At 35.1% G+C, this 20,107-nt stretch overlaps 1 pseudogene; it reads right to left on the reverse strand.

Moving 5' to 3' along the window:
- Positions 1 to 15,797: 15,797 nt before the first annotated feature.
- On the reverse strand, positions 15,798 to 17,929 carry LOC111895048 (ribose-phosphate pyrophosphokinase 3, chloroplastic-like; annotated as a pseudogene).
- Positions 17,930 to 20,107: the final 2,178 nt, after the last annotated feature.

Below are 20,107 nucleotides of genomic sequence, written 5' to 3' on the forward strand. Positions count from 1 at the left end.
CCCTTCCTAAAAAAATATAAAACGACACCCTTAGAAGACACCCTTTTTTCGTTAGATGCCCTCAGTGTTTTTCTTTTCTTTTTTTTAGACACTAATTTAAGGGCACGCAAAAATGCGTGACCTCTATCCTTCAATTTTTGGAAACCTGACATTATTTTTATGGAGACACAAAAATGCGCATTGTAAATCTGCAAGTTTCATTGTTTGCGCGTCATTAAAGGGTATTTTTCCTGTAGTGAATGACACACATGATGGAGAACCATGATCCATTGTGGATCATCATGACGCATAGGTGGCACATCATGAACACTACTGGCCCAACATCCATCATGGTGGCACAATATGGTGTATCCCTTGAGCATCAGCAACTTCTAAGCATCCTTGAATAATCTTGACCATCATAGAGGACTTAATTGCATATGTGGCTCATCAAGAAAACTAAATGGCACACATTGCACCCAGGATGGCACATCTCGCATGATGATGGCCCATATAGTGAAAGGATGGTGCAACATCCTTCAAGCATGGTGCAACTTCATTATAAGTGGCTCAACTTCCTTCCAAGGTGTTGCGAGATCTTCCAGGTTGATGAAATTTCTTCCACTTTGGTGCAACATCTACCGCAACGGAACAACATGATCCAAAGTGGTGCAACATGTACGCCAATGGCACAAAATGTTTGCTAATTGGCCCAATACCTAATTAAATGTCACAACTATGCATCATGTTTCTCCATTCCACTCCCAAGTGCTTCAAACCTCTTCTAAAGATCCATGCCCCCTATTTAAACGACCTATTATTTTGGCACTTCATCCATTCTTTTGGAAGATGATTCATTCTCTTCTCAGATGAACCAATCCTTTTTTACATGTTCCATGAACCCCAAGTGCTTTATTAAGTTCCAAGTTCTCCATTGAAGTCAAATTCTCCATGAGAATGCTCCAAATGCTTAAGTCGCATTTAACAATCTCCACCTTGACTTGAACATCCTCTATACTCCACCTTAGAAAAAAAACTTCCTCACCCTTCCTGTCATAAAGCGCCAAAGGCGCATACCTCCTGTGAACATCAACCAAGTCCAAGTAAAGCATAAAATTCACACCAGGCAACGAAATTTCCACCATGTGTTATAGATTCTCCTTGGCACCAGACTTTTGAATGCATAACCTATAATCGAACATGATAGTTTTCTTCGCCTTGAATTAGCAATATCACTTTAATATGATTCTTGACCATATAAGATCCTTCATCTTCTTCTGCTTCTTCAAAGTACAAAAAATCACTAAATTAGCACCAAACACCACCATGAAGAAGTAGGTTTAGAATTTATGAGATTTAGAGAGATGGAGGCTGAGAAATGAACCCTATAACTGAGTTTAGGGTTCTTAAATATGAAGCAAACCCTAAAAGATCATGGTTTTGGGCTGCAACAGCTTTCACATCGTGAGTCCTTACGTTTCACGGTTTGAGAATGGTCCAATATGAGATTTCTCACATTTTGATTTTCACATCGTGACCACCCAATGGTCACGTCGTGACACTCGAGTTTCCGCAAAAATCAACATTTCTACTCCTTGGAACCCTGAATTGATCCATCCTAGAAAACGGGTGTTACAACTCTCCCCTACTTAAATTGGATTTCGCCCATGTAATCTTCCCTAATCAATCATTCTTACTCGAGCGATCGCCACCCCGGATACCTGTACCAGCAAACAAAAAACACAAGAATTTTCAAACCATGAGTGCACGCCAAACCTCAATAGAAACCTCCCGATGTTCAAAAGTCCATCCACTAATCGGGAAAGAAAACCAACACATCACAACCAACCAATTTCAGAAAAGTTGTCTCCCACGCTCATCACTTAGATTCCATAGACATGTTTGTATCCCTGTTAGACAAGGCCTCCCTCAGCATCAACCATGTTGTCCAAAACATAAAGGTATAAACCAATAAAAAACCATTCCCAACTTACGTTGTCCCACTAATAGAAGAAGACAATAATTAACTACTAACTGTAGGTATTGCAAAGCTCGCTTAGTGCCCTCAGATCGAGATGGAACAAGCGAGACCTAAACTAGTCCACAGATCTCCCTACCATGGTTCAAAACATTACCTTATGCCATGGAGAAAATCAAACAGAACAACAATGGATCAGCCATCCCCGATCGAAAAAGTTAGAGATCACAACTGGGGTCTTTAACTACAAACTTCGGCTTATTGACAAGTCTTCGCTAATGATCTGCCCTTATAAGTGCAACCATGAGCAAAACCAAAATTCTTGCAACCCTCAAGCTCCTAGAACAACAGAAGTATACCATCATTTGTAATAACATTCAAGGTCTTATAATAAACCACACCACCGGCCCCTTGCTATTCCTAACCAGCAACCTACTAACCATATCCCTTTCTAAACAACTATGGGTTATCAGCAATCCTGGGACTTTCAGCAGTCCTAGAGTTATCAGCAACTCCGAAAAATACTCACAATAACAATTAGCTACTAAGACTCAACTATTATAGCATGCACACCATAATGACATAGGGAGAGATTTCACACAATATTTCATAAAAAACGAACACAAGTCCAACATAAAACTCAAGCATTGAGTTATCAACAACCACCATGACCTTCCCAGTAATTCAACACTCTGCAACTGCCTAACTCAATCTTCTGGTCACCGAGATACCAGTGACGACGCTATACTGCCCAAATACCCGCCAAAGCCGTACAATTAACGAGTGTACATCCAGGTCGTTGCTACTCAATTGTCGACCTCATTCACAAAAACAAACACCATTATGGCTCACATGATGACACGACATCATCCAGCCTTTAGGATTAGAAGATCACAACTCCTCACCGTTCATGCCATCACCCACCAAAAACATGAATACTAATGGCCTGCATCCAATGGACTATGGACATACTGGCATCATTCAACTATAGAAACCCAATCAACATCTCACTCAACACTAGCCAAACTATAGGAGGCATACCATCCTGAAACACAAAATCATCCACAATCCAACTGCCACTGACACAACGTCAGATGAAACATAACATCATACAATCACGAAACATATAGACCGACAGGCTCCTACATCAGCATTTAAACTAGAAATGCATACTCCCAAAGAAGGAACAAAACGCTCCTCAATCCAACTATATTTCTTTTTAATCGTGACCTTACCCAAAAGGTGACATACCTGCGAATCGAACGAAATGATGAACTTATATTGCTATTATACACATTCGTCTAGGAACAACAAACTGGTCCCACACACTGATGAAATTATACAGATCATACCAATACAAACATAACAAATAAAATTTCTAATCTCATAGGAGAACTCCTTCACTATCTAGAATGCAGCCAAAAGATCTTGTGGCAAGAATCTATATACCAATCCAGCCGACATAATCTACCAAAACCAAACGTGGTGTAACCATGATGGTACCCGAAAAACTGAACAACATTGTTCCAACATTCGATCTTCCAATAACTAATGCCAACTACGAACCCAACCACAATAAGAAAAAAAATCACATCCAAGAAATCAAGAAAAAACATGCACATGGACTAAGGTACGAACTTTACTGAGCTTGACTAAGTTTTGACTCCTTAATTTTCCTTCACATAATAATACTTGTATCTTTCGAGTAACCTCAAGTCCTACTGATAACAAAACTGCCAATGATCGAAAATGGGTTAGGAAATAAAATCGATGACTCCACATATATTAGATACAACCCCCGTGAAATACTCTTATTGAACTTTGGAATTACCTACCACTTCAATGACTACCCATTCCCAGCCATATCTAACGAACCCACACTACGACCCAACCATGATATCTAAATTTGATGCAGAAAAGAATGGTTCAACACCCCTTCATCCAGATCCATAGAGCTACCCCAGAAGGAACTACTTACCACAACAAGTTCCTTACCCATCAATGTTTATTACGAGGACAACACACATAACTAAGAACAACTTGCTATGCACTCATGATCTGAAAAAACCTTGAATTCTCCATGTCCAAGGAGAACTCCGGGAGATCCTTGAGGAATGGAACGACAAACTTCCAAATCATGAAAACTTCAATGATAGCCCAATTCCTTCCTTCATGTAGCCATAAACCTGGAACTAAAATCCTACATCCCGAAATTGCATGTCACTCTGACCTATCACGATGAAACCATGAAAATTGAACTGACCAATGATCCTCCAAGAAGAGTACTTAGTTGTCGCTTAGTTAGGGTTCAAACCATCATCAACTAACATCAGCAACACTGAAGCCTCAGACCAGCTTAACCATGAACCTAACCAACTTGACTCTAAGGATGCATATCATAATGCAAGATGATGCTAAGAACAAGAAATCTATTAATCTCAAATGAAGACTTCTGAGACCTTTCTCCCCACATCGCCCATTAAACTTTGTGAAATTAGCCAGAACAATATTGGATAGACTTACCAAATTCCAAAATGAACTTACGCACATGAAATTTTACACTTAGGGGGTTGATCCACAACCTCATTCCCCTTGTGACTTAAAGAATCCCCCTGTAGATTCTCAAAACACATATCTGACAAACTTAATGCCTCCACATAACTCTTCTGCCGAGAACAGGATCAACTCGATGTCTCTTCGGATACCCCCGATCTCTCGGAATCTGTGTTACATATTCCAACTACAACATGACCTTCACCTTGACCATAAAACCACAAGAACCACAGAGTCTGAAATATACCTTCATTATGACCCATAAACGATTTATTGTGAATCATAATTCTCCTTCCTTCAGCAGAACAAATGAGGAGATCACCATCTCCTATCTTAACCATCAATTGACCCACAACCAATCTCTCCTCCCTTAAGAACAGGAGGCAAGAAAACACATCCCTAATGCAGAAAGCAACATCACTTTCCATCAGATGACCACTCAACTACAGGTTGTAATCCTATAGCTGATCATCACAATAGCTTCCTTCTTGGGTCCCAAAACTCAGGCTGGAACTACTTCGAGCAAGGTCCTCGTTGTCTCTAAATTAGCTAAACCTCATAGGTCTTCAGCAACTAGATCGAAATAACCACGGATACACAGGCCCAATTGCTTACCGGTCCCATTCTACACAATCATCGCCTATAAGCTGACAACGATGAGGACGGTTGCAATTAACGCTAGTGTTATACTACACTACCTACCCTCCACTAGCTTCTTACAAACCTTTTTTACCCTTCCTGACCCCATACGAATCATGTGCTTCCAATAGTATGGTCCCCTGCTACTTTCCACACCTATCCGTACGTGTCTTGAGAATTGCCTTAAAGACTCTAAGGTGTTGTTTATTTTTGTAAAAAACCTCTTCACACCTCTTATTGTTGCGCGACGTAGCACATGCGCAACACTTTTAATCTCGTAGCTATTTGTTTTTCAGAAGTCTTCAGAGTAAAAAACATTTGGGCGTGTTATGCTTTGCGCAACACTTCTATTGTCTCTTCCATCCTCTTATTCTTCTTTTTTCTTGCTGAAATCTTGATTATATGTTGTTGAAATCTTATTTTGCATTTTTTTCGGTTTTTTTGTTTAATCTTGTTGAATTATTCTGTTGCTATTTTTTATATTGAATAATGATAATTTCCTGATGAAATATCATTATTTTTTCCTAAAATGTCATTATTTTTTTTGTTGAAATATCATTATTTTTTGCTGAAATCTCAAATTCTTGTTGAAATGTCATACATTATTATTTTTCGGTATTAAAAACTATTTCGGTTTAAAAAATTAGTTTATTTTAAATTTTTAATATTTGTAGCAGCATGCAAATGTTAAAAAAACAAACACGCTTCTTATTAAAGTCTGCAGGCGTTTGGTTTACCTCTTCTACTACAGAGGGTTGTAGAGGTGGTCTGCAAACTTCATTAATTTTTGCTTCAAAAAAACAAACAACACCGAAGTCACTATACCAAACAACTATCAATCTTATATACCTATGCCACCACAGGAACATGCTATTTCCCATCTTACGATATGTCACTCTAAGATTCTTCTCACGCAGCATAACCCATTACAACACATTTCTAGGAACTCCACCACTACCAGGTTTATCAACACACCTATAAGCTTAGAAAATTCACCATCAACTTCCTAAATTTCCAGCTTAGATTTCCTCTCACACAAGTGCTTACACCAGAATACCCTAACACTTTCCCAAGATCACTAGGAATACCCACCCCCACCCTGCTACCAATTGCAATAGAAACTTCTACCAATGCCAACTAATTATCTTATGAATACAATTACATGCAGCAAGGATTAAATAGTCCTTCAACTGAGAGATCATGTACTATAATGGTTAGACTCAAACAGAAGTTGCGCAATAGGATAAATCAAACGTTCTAAAACTATTTAATCTTTGTGGCATGTAACTTAATGTATTCGCTTAATAGCTAACTAACATTAATATAAGTTTCACATAGCACAAAGCAAGCAATATTCGAGTAGAAAACCAATAGGCAAAAAGGCATCATTAAGATCAGGAAATTCTAACACATAATTCTTAAGGATCCTTAGCCTACACATACATCTCTCACAAATCATATATCACACACACAGAAAGGGATCTCTCCTAGCAGGTATTCTAGAATGCAACCTTGAGTAGATCCTTATCCTATCTTATAGCATACAGATCATACTATAACACATATAGCAACAAGTTAATGACAACATATAAAGCAAATATGGATATTTGGTAAATCACTTTTTGAGCTCAAGCTGACTGTATACTTCACATATTCTTTTTTCTACTATTGAAATGAATCTTTTCTAAAATGGTTTGCAAAAATTCTCAGCTGCATAGTTTTAGTTTGGAATCCTGCAAGTGTTCATCCAAATCCTTTAAACCAAGGCTATAATACCAACTTGTAACATCTAGAAAAACCAATCCAAAATTTTCATTGTAATAATGATACATTCGAATAAATCATTTGTTAAAAAACCATTATTGAGAAATCTGAATTATAATGACGACAATGCAGAATCTCGAATCATAAAGTTGTTGATGTGTACGTACGGTCCCGTCTTCGCAAACCAAATAAGTACCTATAAAAATATTTAATCCACAACTTTAAGCACAAAGCTTAGTGATTTCCCCAAATATCTCATACAACACATCATATAACAACAACCTAGGAACTATCACAAATTTCAAATATCACAAACAACACGTAATATAACAACTATGGGACTTCAGCAACCTTGGGGACTATCAGCAGTCCGAGTTGCTAACGGCACGCCCGATGGATTAACTAAACACCTCCCATATTATAAGCAACCATGGGGACTATCAACAGTCCCATGGACTGAAAGCTATCCATGAGTTATCATCACTCAATTCACATACAACAATAATAAATAGATAAGACCCAGCTGGTCAACATATTCAACCACACAGGCAAGTATAGTGAGAGCACTTACCTCACAAGTAGCAGGTAAATTCCATAGCTCTCACTCAAGAAAGATTGATCCTACATGGCACCTAATAGCAGGAAAGAGTACCCTATCATTATGAAATCCAAAATCCTTAGTTGGACCAAAAGTCAACATGAGCCAATGGTCACGTCATGACTAGAAAAGGAAAAAATAGTTGTGAACATCACGTCTCACAACATCACAGACTATTGCTCATGTCGTAAGATCTACAATCACCAGCTTTCATCATTAAGCTCTTAATCCTTAAGTTATTCCTTGAGACTTTTCAGAGGGTCTCCCCTAACCTTAAGGACTATAAAAATCAAAGTTTTGTAGTCATGCGTGTCCAATGCCTGACTTGAACACCAATTAGGTCAATAAGAGGGAAAATGACATCAGGAATCGTGCTTGGAGTCTAAATCAATATAGAAACCCGTATCTTAGCTCATACTAAAAGGAAATGCCTCAAAAACCCATAAAGTTTCTAACTTTATGGATCCCATGCACGCTATCAAACCCATCTATAAAAAGGAAAGCATAAACCTTAAATCTAGCATGCATTAGAGATCAACAAAGAAGCTTCATGACATACAAGGGTCCAAAAGCATTGCAAGGTGATGAGGTAGGAGCTTCATTGCCAAAACAATGCACCTACAGAGTCTTCTTTTTCTTCAAGAACCAAATATCACTAAATAAGCACCAAACACCACCATGAACAACTAAGGTTATCATTTTTGAGATTTAGGGAGATGCATGTTGAGAAAAGAACCCTAAAACCGAGTTTAGGGTGCTTAAATACGAAGCAAACCCTAAAAGATCAAGGGCTTTTGTTGTAGCGACTCTCAAGTCGTGACCCCTTATGTCTCACATCGTGAGAATGGTCCAAAACGTGCTTTTTCTTACTTTGCTTGTCACGTCGTTGCACTAGATTTTCCTCAAAAATCAACCTTTCTACTCCTTGAAACCCTAAATCGATCCATCCTAGAAAATGGGTGTTGCAATGCTACTTATTTGGGATCCAGATCGGTTTTCCTGGATATGGGTGTTTATTTCTCATTTCTTTGTAGTGATTAAGGGGGTGTGGTTGATTTCTAGTTTGGAATATTTTTTTTAGTGTATACTCCTCAGGGAGCCAAGCACAAGGGGCAATTTTGGTTACAACTTTATCATATGATTACTTCCTTTCCCAGAGATTGTTTTTTGAATGGGAGACTTTAATGTAGTTCGAGATGAATCGAAGAGAATGGGGTCTCAACTCCACTCACAGTTGACTAGTATTTTCAATCATTTTATTGATCATGCTATTTTGATTGATATTCCTACAGGAGGTCCTCGGTTTACTTGGAGTGATAATTTGGGTTCTAAATTTAGTAAATTGGATAAATTTTTGGTCACGAATGGTTTTTTGGATTCTTTTTCCCTTCTCATTGGTCTAGTTTTGGAAAATAATATTCCTGATCACCGTCGATCCTTATTTTGGAGAATAGAGCGACAATGGTTTGTATATGTTTCATTTATTCCATTATTGGTTCTATCTCAAAGGGTTTGATGATGTGGTTCAGGATTCTTGGTCGCAAATACATCTGGGAGTGGTCAGTGATAATTTGTGGGTTAATTTTAAGAAAAAATTTCAAATTATCAAAGTTAATCTTTGAATATGGAATGCTAATAGTCAAGGTTGGGTGGGTTCCATGATAATTGAGTTGCAGGAATTGCTTGACTTGATTGATGCACATTTCATGGTTGATGATGGTTCAGCTATTCTGCATGAGCAATAGATTACGGTTCAGAAGGAGCTTAAAGATTTACATTATATGTTTTAGGTGGGTTTAGATTAGAAGGAGAAGATGGGGTTGGGTGTCTAGGTTAACAAGAACCCAGGCTTCTTGTATGGACAATTAATAGAAAGAGGCATCAGTTGGCTATATGTGGTCTGTTTATGGATGGAGTGTGGGTCGATGAGCCGAGTTTAGTTAAAGAACAAATTTGACTGTATTATCAGACTCTTTTTTCCAAATAGAGAAGAACACGACTTAAGACTGAAGCAAGCCATTTCTCTACTTTATTGGACTCTCAAGTCCAGTTTATTCAAGTTCCACTTCCCGAGATGAAATTAAAAGGGCAAATTGGAATTGTGGTTTGTCTATGGCTCTGAGTCCGGATGATTTCTCCTTTGGGTTTCTTAACCATTATTGGGATCTTATTGAGGATGATGTGGTCACGTTTTCATGCATTTTTTAGTTACTCATGTATTCCGAAGGGGTGCAATGCTTCTGTCTATATAGTTATTCTCCAAGTCAGATACCTGAAGATTGCTAGAGATTTTAGACCTCTTAGCCTATTTGGTAGCAATATAATATTATTGGTAAACTTTTAACTAATAGGTTAGCATAGTTTAATGGTTATATTGTAAGTTTGGAGTTGTTTGTTTTTGTTAAGGGCAGACAAATTTTAGAGGGTTTTTTCCTTCTTAATGAAGTTGTAGCTTGGTACATGGCTTATAAAAAACATTTGTTGGTATTTAAAATGGAATTTGAAAAATCATATGAATCTCTTTCATGGGAATATCTTCTTGGAATCATGTTGATTTTGGGTTTTGGTTCGAGGTGGTGTAGTCGGATTCTGGAGATGCTACGATCTGCTAGAGCTTCGATTTTGGATAGTGGGTCCCCTACGCAGGAATTTCATATTAAGAGAGGTTTGAGACATGGAGATCATTTTCACTATTACTTTTTATTTTTGCAACGAAGGGATTGCATGTTACCTTTGTGAGTGCCCAATTGGCAAACGATTATAATGGGATTACCATAAGTGACATTGAGATCTCGCATCTTCTTTATGTCGATGAAGTTGTTTTGCTTTCTCCTTGGGACTCAGGGAATGCAATTCATATTTTTCGTATTCTTCATTTCTTCTTCTTGACTTCGGGTCTTAAAACCAATGTACATAAAAAAATTGTTTAGTGTTGGGGTTCCTTCCACCTCTGTGGAGGCTGACTCAGAGCGTATGGGGTGTACCACATATTCCCTTCCTTTTTCTCACCTTTGTGTTCAGGTGGGTCAAAACATGTCTCATGGGTTTTCCATTGTTGATAGATTTTAGAGCAATCTGTCATGTTGGATGGCTAAATGACTTTCATTCGGTGGTCGACCTACTTAGATTATGTTGGTTTGGGTTCATTGGATAGTTATTTGATTTCGTTATTTCCTACCCTACTCATGGTTCCTAGACTTCTAGAATTCTTGAGGGTTAGGTTCTTTAGAGGTACGGATTTGGATGAAAGATGCATGCACTGGCTTAGATGGGATAGAGTTTTGACTTCTAAAGCCAATGGAGGGTTAGGAGTGGGGAGTTTTTTACTTTTAATAGGGTGATGCTTTTTCGATGGTCTTAGAGATTTTTTTCATTCTCTAAATTTAATTTGGGTGCGTGTTGTTAAAGCTATCTCCGGTACTGATGAGGGTTGCGTTGATTTGACACCACAAAGATCTGTAAAGGGTCCTTGGAATAGTAATACTTAGATGCTAGCTCATTGTCATGACCGTGGGATTGATATTCACTCCCTTTGTCCGATTCGGGTGGACGATAGGGCTTATACTTCCTTTTGGTGGGATGTTTGGAAGGGAGATTTTACTCTTCCGGTGGCATTTCACAAAAAAAATTTCTTTGGATAATCACATGCATGATTCTGTCAGAGATCAGGTGTGCTTATGTTGGGGTTAGGAGAAATGCATGTGTTTGCCTAGGGTGGTATTGAGCAGACTCAGTGGGACGAAATCATAGTGTTGATGTAGATACTTCCGTTGCGGACTAGACCATATAGATTAGGGTGGCTTTATGATGTGCCATATACTTTTACTCTTTCTTTAGCCCACTCACTTCTTGACAGTAGTTTCCTTTTGGCGGGAGGAATTGAGACTAGATGGAATAATTGGGTTTCGATTAAGCTAAATATTCTTATTTGCTTTACCTTTGGACCCACATTGCTATTTGATGGGATGTGCATCTTCAACATCAGATTTGTGTTCAATCCTTACTTTCTTCAGCAGACGTTGTTTCGTTGAGTGGATGTTAATCAAAGGCTTTTGATGTTGTGGTTTTGATTAGTTTTTGTTCTCTTTGGAGTTTTCATAATTCCACTCTTTTTGGAACAGTTTTACCTAGGAAGATTCTTATTGTCGATGATGTCATAGATAGGGCATATTTTTGGATTTCCAATAGGTGTAGTAAAGCTATAAGTGGTTGGAGTGTTTGGCTTCACAATTTTGTTGTAATGGATATATATATATATATATATATATATATATATATATATATATATATATATATATATATATATATATATATATATATAATAAAATTTATCGAGGGATTAGACACACTCCTCAAAATATTAATAAGTTTACTTGAATTGAGTAATTTAACCATAATGTGATATTGTAATTCAATAAATTAACCAAAAAATTTTGTTTTTGGAAAATAACCATATAGTTCGGAATAGATGATTTCAAGAATTTTTTTTTTTTTACCATAGAGTAAATTCAGACTGACATTTCAGAATTTCGAATTAATATTCCATATTTCGAACTAAAATCTCGAGTTCGAAAAAAAAAAACTTCTGAAATTTCAAGAACAAGTTTGAATTTCGATGAATTAATCCAAAATTTCGAGAAAAAAATTGTTTTTTATTAAAGTTTATAAAAAAAAACTAAAAACATGATTATTTCCTTAGGATTACTTAATTTCCGTATTATATAACATTTGTAAGTAATAATTATACACCATTTAGTGTTGCATAATATAATTTTTTATGGTTTAGCTTAGTGGCGGATTTAGGTATTATATTTAGTAAATTACACGAATGGTCCCTATGGTTTGGGGTAATTTGCACACTTGGTCCCTAACGTTTTTTTAACTCGGAAGGTTCCTACGTTTGTTTTTGTTACACGTTTGGTCCCTATTATTTGTTATTGTTACGTGTTTCACTCATGTCTTACCTAAAAATACTATTATTTAAATATGGAAAAATAGTGGGGTAGGTAAGGTAAGGTGAGGGGGGGTTGAGTTTGGGAGTGTGTTTATTTAAATAATATAAAAAATTCAAGGCCAAAATAGTCTTTATAGATAAGACAGGTACCAAACACTTAACAATAAAAACAATATGGACCTTCCGAGTTAAAAAAAATTAAGCTCGGGACCAAATGCACAAAATAACTAAACCATAGAGACCATTCGTGTAATTTAGTCTATTATTTTCATGGGTGGCTAAATTCTATATAATCTTCTAAGATACAAGATCTTATGACGAATTAGCCATGGGAAAAAATTTATTACTATTTTGATACAAACTCATCATAATTTTCATAAGAAATTAATCTGATATTAGATATATGTACTTTATTTTGTTAGAGTAGTGGAAGATATTAATAAGCGATCGTGAATCATCGTACTTAATTACTTTGATATAGCTAATCGTCATTCCAAGTAAATGAAGAAACATCTCGTCAAATAAACTAAACCTAAAATTGTCACACGTCCCCTTCTACATCCCTCCTTACATACCACATACCACATCTCCTACTTTCTATTTTTTTTATTCCCGCTCATTCCTTTCCCGAGGATTTGTTCCTAAAGATAAGCATTTCAAATTAACAAATACAACAAATATTAATTGATTATAATTACGGACGAAACATCCAAGTTTGTAAAAAATAAATGTTTGTGAAAGTATAATTACTTTAAGGTTTATCAATAGCTATTTAAATAATATAGAACAAGATAAAATACCATAATTTATAAGATGAATTATTTGAAACTCTTTGAGGGGATGTACATGCATATTCTATGCCATATTTTGGCTGAGAGTGAAGATTCTTGTAATCTTTTTTATCCCATCATTATTGAATTATGTTAAACCAATAGACTCAGGTGTATTTTTGGCCCCTACTACCCTACATGCTCACCATTTGTCACCAAACCTACATTCTTTACATGATTTACATCATTTGATAGTTGTACCTGCAAAATATATGTGTAATAAGGACACAGGTAGGCACGTTAGATGTGATTCGTCACCTCAGCTGCGAGTAAAAGCACCCATGATTTTTGATTCGGGTTGTCGTAAGGTTGAGCTCGGCTCGAAAGTGCCGCATCTTTGTCCTTTCATCTCTCTCTATCTTCTCCCAACATCTCTGTTATCTCTCTCTCTCTTCTTCCTTTCTTCTTCACCACTCCTTGCCCATGCTTGCAAAATGAATGTCTCACAAAAATCTTATATGGAGTTGAGGTGGAGATGGGGTGGAGAGTTTTGTCATTGTAGAACGACGACATGAACCCTCTAGTCTACTCTAAAGATCCAGACGGATCATTTGCAAATAATGATGAAAACGACACATACATTTATATGTTCACGACGTTTTATTGTGTGTGATTTCGCATAGGATGTCAAAGTCATACGGTGGATGGACATGAATGATAAAATGTTTTAAATATTTAAGAAATAAAAAACAATAAATAATATAAAGAAGTCTATAATAACCTTACTAAACAACCTATTCTCTTGGAAATTTTCATAAAATAGCATTGTCCACAAGTCCCCACAATAGTTGTTCATCCACATTATAACCTAGCTATATATATATATATATATATATATATATATATATATATATATATATATATATATATATATATATATATATATATATATATATATATATATAATATTATAAAAACTCTAAATTTTTAACGCGTAATTGAAAAAAGTCCTAATATTTTTTTTATTGCTATGACCACAACTTTCTCACATAATTATCACTCTAGTCCATTTAACGAGTTTCATGGTTAATTTGGTTAACTTTTTTGCAAAATCAGTCCTAAAAATTCAAATTTGTTCCCTAAGGTTTGCAAAAAAATACACCACATTATTTTTTAACTTTATTTTTCGTTTTTTGTATATTTTATTTATATTCGGTTTTTTTAATAAATATATATACAATTTTTATTTTCTTTTTCGAATATACTTTATTTATTTTCATATTTTAACTTTATTTTTCAACAATTTGATTTTCTTTTACCTTTTTACCTTTTGTTTTCTATATAGAGTATTTTATAGTTGTTTTTTGTTTTTTTCATATTTTTTTCGTATTAAATTTTAATTTTTCCATGCTTTTATTTATTTTTATTTTTTTCTTATTTGTTTCCAATTATTTGTTTTTATTTATTCATGTAAATAAAATAGTTATGTTTATATTTATAATTTCGGTCCAATTTATTTTCTTTTTATTTTTTTTCTTTAGTGCTATTATATTTATGTCACGCAAAAAATAAAGATAAAAAAAAAAATTAACTTGTTTATTGAGAATTAGTGTTTCAATGTTTTATATAACTTGGAAATTAAATCATATTTCTATATGTGATATCAATAGTTTAAAATCAAGATAATATTTTTCAATTTGATAATAGACTAAAGAAAATAATAATAATAATAATAATAATAATAATAATAATAATAATAGTAATCGTTCTCTATAAAAAAAACTTGGTATAGTAATTTATATTAAATTCGAGTTCGTTTACTTGAATCAAAATAAATAAAAACATTAGAAAAATCATAAATAACTAAAATAGAAAAAAAAATAGAAAACAAAAGGTATAAAAGGTAAAAAAAAATCAAATTGTTGAAAAACAAAGTTAAAAAATGAAAATAAATAAAGTATATAAAAAATAAAATAAAAAATGTATATATGTATATATGTATATATATATATATATATATATATATATATATATATATATATATATATAAACCGAAAATAAATAAAGTATACAAAAAACGAAAAATAAAGTGATATATATATATATATATATATATATATATATATATATATTATGTTCTAACTATCTATTGTGTGGATATATGATTGATTGTGGACCAATCATTTCAGTTATTTTAAGAAAGTGATTTATACGTACTATTGAATTAAAGATAACTGAAAAATAACATATAATTTCATGGTAAGGGTATTTTAGTCAATTATCATAAATTTAGAATAGAAAATTTACGGATTTTATGGAATTACTAATTCTTTTAAGTTTAAAATTCTAATTTTTTTTAATAATTCTATTAATTCAAACATTCTAACTGAATGTAATTATGGTTATCTTAAAAAAAAACAATTTATTCTGATTTTATAAAAATTAATAGGATCAGTAATTACATTTATTCTTAAAGAATACAACTATGAACATAAATTACATTTATTCTGAAATTAGGGTCCTTCTTTTCCTTAATAAACTCAAAGAGTCCATTTGTCCATCTTATCTTTCAATAATAACTTCAAATGGAGCTTTGTTCTTCACTTCATTCACCTTAAAGGACACAAATAATCTGTCACATACAACAATAGAAACCATCAATGAAAAAGACACAAAAAATAAATAAAAATAAATAACTTATTTCACATACTAGATGGAAATGCTGCAATTACTTATGAAACCGTTTGCAACCACCATCATGAAAAGCAATGGTTATCTAATTTTTATTCACAAGATAGAAATACGCAGTCTTATGTTTGTAATCAATATAACAAATTGATTGCCAAGAAAAAAGCATTACATTTTCATAATCAGGGAGCAGTTGAAGCCTACTTTTAACCAAAGGAATTCCAATCTCAAAACATGGTAACACATTATCATCAAAGTAGAATCTTTCCTGCAAAAACGCATGAATAGGAAAAAGATATGAATACTTATATCCAAACTAGTTGACATATGAAAGAAAAAAACAAAAGATAACAAGATCAAATTTTAATAATATAACCAACCTACATGGCAAGGATATCATAGATTACCACACTAGTGGGGCCTCCTCTTAATATTGGAATGTTTGACAAGAATCTAGAAAGAGTGAAAGTTGTTGCAATATCCCCTTCATCTTCCATTCGTTTAGAAGGGCCAGTAGGGAAGAAAGGAAGGACTAAAGTGAAGGAAGAAATGAATAATTTTGGAAATGCATAGCTAACTGAAAGTTGCTCAAATATAACTCTAGGAGAACTAAATGGAGCAAGAAAAGCTACATGCTCTCCTCGGATTCCATGGGCCTTAGGTATTGATAAGTTTGGAAATCCATCTTCTAATTTTCTGTCATTCAATGTTTATCTAATATGATTATCTATGTTGATATAACTAGCTTCTAGTGCTTTATTTGGGTCAAGTAATTGGTTTTGAAACTAGCAACAACAAAAATTAATCATTAAATGGTGTAATAGAATGTTATGTATACCAAATTTTACATGTTACTTCATTAAATAAACCCTAATCTGCATTGGAGTCAATTGAATCGAAGAAGTTAATGGTGTACCTCCAATTGATACTATGAAGCTCAATTGCATCGGATTAGGCAACAATCCTCTGTGAAAGCGCCACCATTTTAGCAACATAAAAGAGGAAAACCTTTTTAGAATTTTTCAATCCGAAATTCATCGCCATCATAGATTCTTTAGAGCAAGGATGCTTGATAAAAATGTGAATCAGATCACTTCCAATGACGCTATCGATGGTCTACTATTGTTGTTGTTGGGGTTAAGGTGATGGGCCCCGTTATCGAAGTTTTCGTGTTCACACTGAATATGATGGAGGTTGTGCTGATTTTATGGGTACTCGGACATTGGTGAGAATTATTGGCCAATCGATGATAGGGTTATAGAGAGGAACCCTTATGAATTTTGGTGGAGGTTGCGATGGAGAATTTAAGAACATGGGAATTAATGGAGGATTGAAAGAAATTAGGATGTTCAAGATTTAATGAGTTGAAGACGAGATTGACTTAAGAGATAATATATATATATAAAAGATTAAATGTTGGATTTTTTCATTTGAATTTAATTGCTTTCATAAAAATCAGGATTATAATTAAGAATATATTATTTAATGAATATACAAGATTACTAAATACTATTTTCTATTAATGAAAATTCAAATTAATTAAATTTGAAATGATTGATCCACAATGATTCCTACATCGACACATTACTTAGTTAGAATATTAGACTCTAATTATCTTTATCTCTCTCCCTCTCATATATATATATATATATATATATATATATATATATATGAGTGTGTTTATTCTCCATAAGTGTTCATTTGGAAAGTTATTATGGAGCACAATATATATCTTACACGCATCTTTAAACAAATATTATTTCAGAACCTCCTAATGATCCAAAAATTTCTGAGAATCACCAAATTTAACTATTTCTTATGTTTCAGTGTTAATTGTGAAATGTGAAATGTTATCCGCTAAATTATAAATTAATACAATGTTGAAATTAATCTTTATCTGTATCACACTATACTTATAAAGGATGCATTTTTCCTATCACCTCATGCATTTGAAACCCCCCACATAAATTTCCAAGCACCTCATGTATTTGAATCCTCCACACCATTTCACCTTCAAAGTAATTAATCACACATCATGAAATTTTTTATAACTTATATTATATGTTTAATAAGCAATTAATGGATAGTGTAACACTGTAAAATTTCAAAACAAAATTTTCCTTTAAAATCACTTAATCCTCGTAACACATTTCATAAAAATCTCATTAATTTAATTTACACTTTGCAACTCCACAATTATTCAGTTAAAAATCCACGATCCTCAAAACATAACTGTTCCGCTGGTGTGTACAATCAAACTGGTACTTTCCCATGATCCTGAGAAAAACTTGAAACACATAACACATAACACGGTAAACACGAAGCTTAGTGGGTTCCCCAAAATACCACGTATAGCACGTTAGCCAGTCGAGGCAATAACTCTATAAGACCCTCTAGTCTATATGTCTCAATGGGACCCTTCGGTCCCATGTTTCATTGGACCCTCCGGTCCGGTCTACGTGAAGACCCTCCAGTCTCACAGCTCGTTGGACCCTCCGGTCCGGTCTAGGTAACACATAACATAGCATATATATCACACAAACAAAATGTATAACTCAAGTAAGCACATAAGACCCTCTGGTCACACATAAATACCACTCAAGGTAAAGTATAGTGAGAAGACTCACCTGACAAGCAGCAAGTAAACAACCTCGCACCCGAATCTCGAGCTAGCCTTCGCCTAATATATGGGATGAATATCTCTAATTAATACTCTTTTACACGACCCAATAATTGAGGGGTATTCTTTTTATCTCTAACTCTTGAATGGGGTAAAAGACCATTTTACCCCTCTGTGGTCTCCATTACTCTTGTTGACCAAACCCCAGAGTCAACAGAAGTCAAACTCGAGTCAACAGTCCATGTTTGACCCAACTCGTTGAGTGCACTCATGCAACTTGTCGAGTCCACTCACATCCTCAGAAGTCTCGTGAAGGTCCAGCTCAGCTCGTCGAGTTGACCTCCAACTCGCCGAGCCATCGCACGATTCATCTCTTCGGGACAAACCCTAACCAACTCGTCGAGTCGCCTCATCGAATCGGCGAGTTCATTCAGACCCAAAGCTATTTTAGATGATTTAAAACAGATCTATTACTCCCAACACTAGATATGTCATCTCAAGGCTCAATAGTCATGTAAAGCTTCGATCTTTACGTTCATGCCTGATGTTATTGCGCCAAAAATGCTAATGCATGCCCTGCATGAGAGATTAAGCCCAAAAACCCTACTATGGATGAATAAAGTCAGGACACCTAGACTCTAAGGACCTCATAAGGTCCAGATCTAAGGTCTAGACTCTTTGATAACTCATGCTACTCAAAAACCTAAACAAAAGATGGCAAAAAGCCCTAAAACTCCATAGATATGAGATCTATCCAGGATAAGAAGAAAGGTGAAGACTTCATACCTTCCTCAGGAGCTCTGGATAGGAAATCACTGGATCCAACAGCCTCACCTCAAACTCCTTCCTTGATAACCTCATCCTCTTCCTCAAATGATGCATAAGAACCACAATATGAGCTTCTCTCTCACTCTCTAGCTAACATAGCAATTAGGGTTTGCTCTCAGAGGTGTAGGGTAACTGATGAGGCGGAAATGGGGGCATAAGTTCCCTTATATAGGCCCTAACCCTAGGAAAATTAGGGTTTCTCTGCCCAGCACCAACTCGGTGAGTCTGCCTCCCGACTCATCGAGTCCATTTATTAAATCCCACACGACAACTCAACCCTACTCGGCGATTTGGACTCTTAACTCGTCGAGTCACTTAATAAACATCAATAACTCAACCATACGATAACATACCTGAAATTCTGGAAGTTACAATTTCCCCCCACTTGAATTAGATTTCGCCCTTGAAATCGCTCCTCAACCACACATAGCTCGAAACCTATAACCCGAAAAGCACTACTGAAAGGATCTCATACCCAACCCGATATCCTTCACCATGGACACTGGAATCCAAACAGGAACTCTTAAATCTAGAACAAAACTGACCTCTCTGCTTTCCAAAGTCTGGAAACTCTAGTGGCCCGACCCACTGCCATACCGCCCTCTCAAGATATTACCATGTTATTCACTCGTTGAATAATATACCTTGATAACTGATTGCCCCTCCGATTCTCACTAACCAAGGTCCAACAATCGGCTACCGATTACTCATACCAGACATACTAAACGATCCAAAT

Source organism: Lactuca sativa, chromosome 5 (assembly GCF_002870075.4).
Source record: "Lactuca sativa cultivar Salinas chromosome 5, Lsat_Salinas_v11, whole genome shotgun sequence".
NCBI lineage: Eukaryota > Viridiplantae > Streptophyta > Magnoliopsida > Asterales > Asteraceae > Lactuca > Lactuca sativa.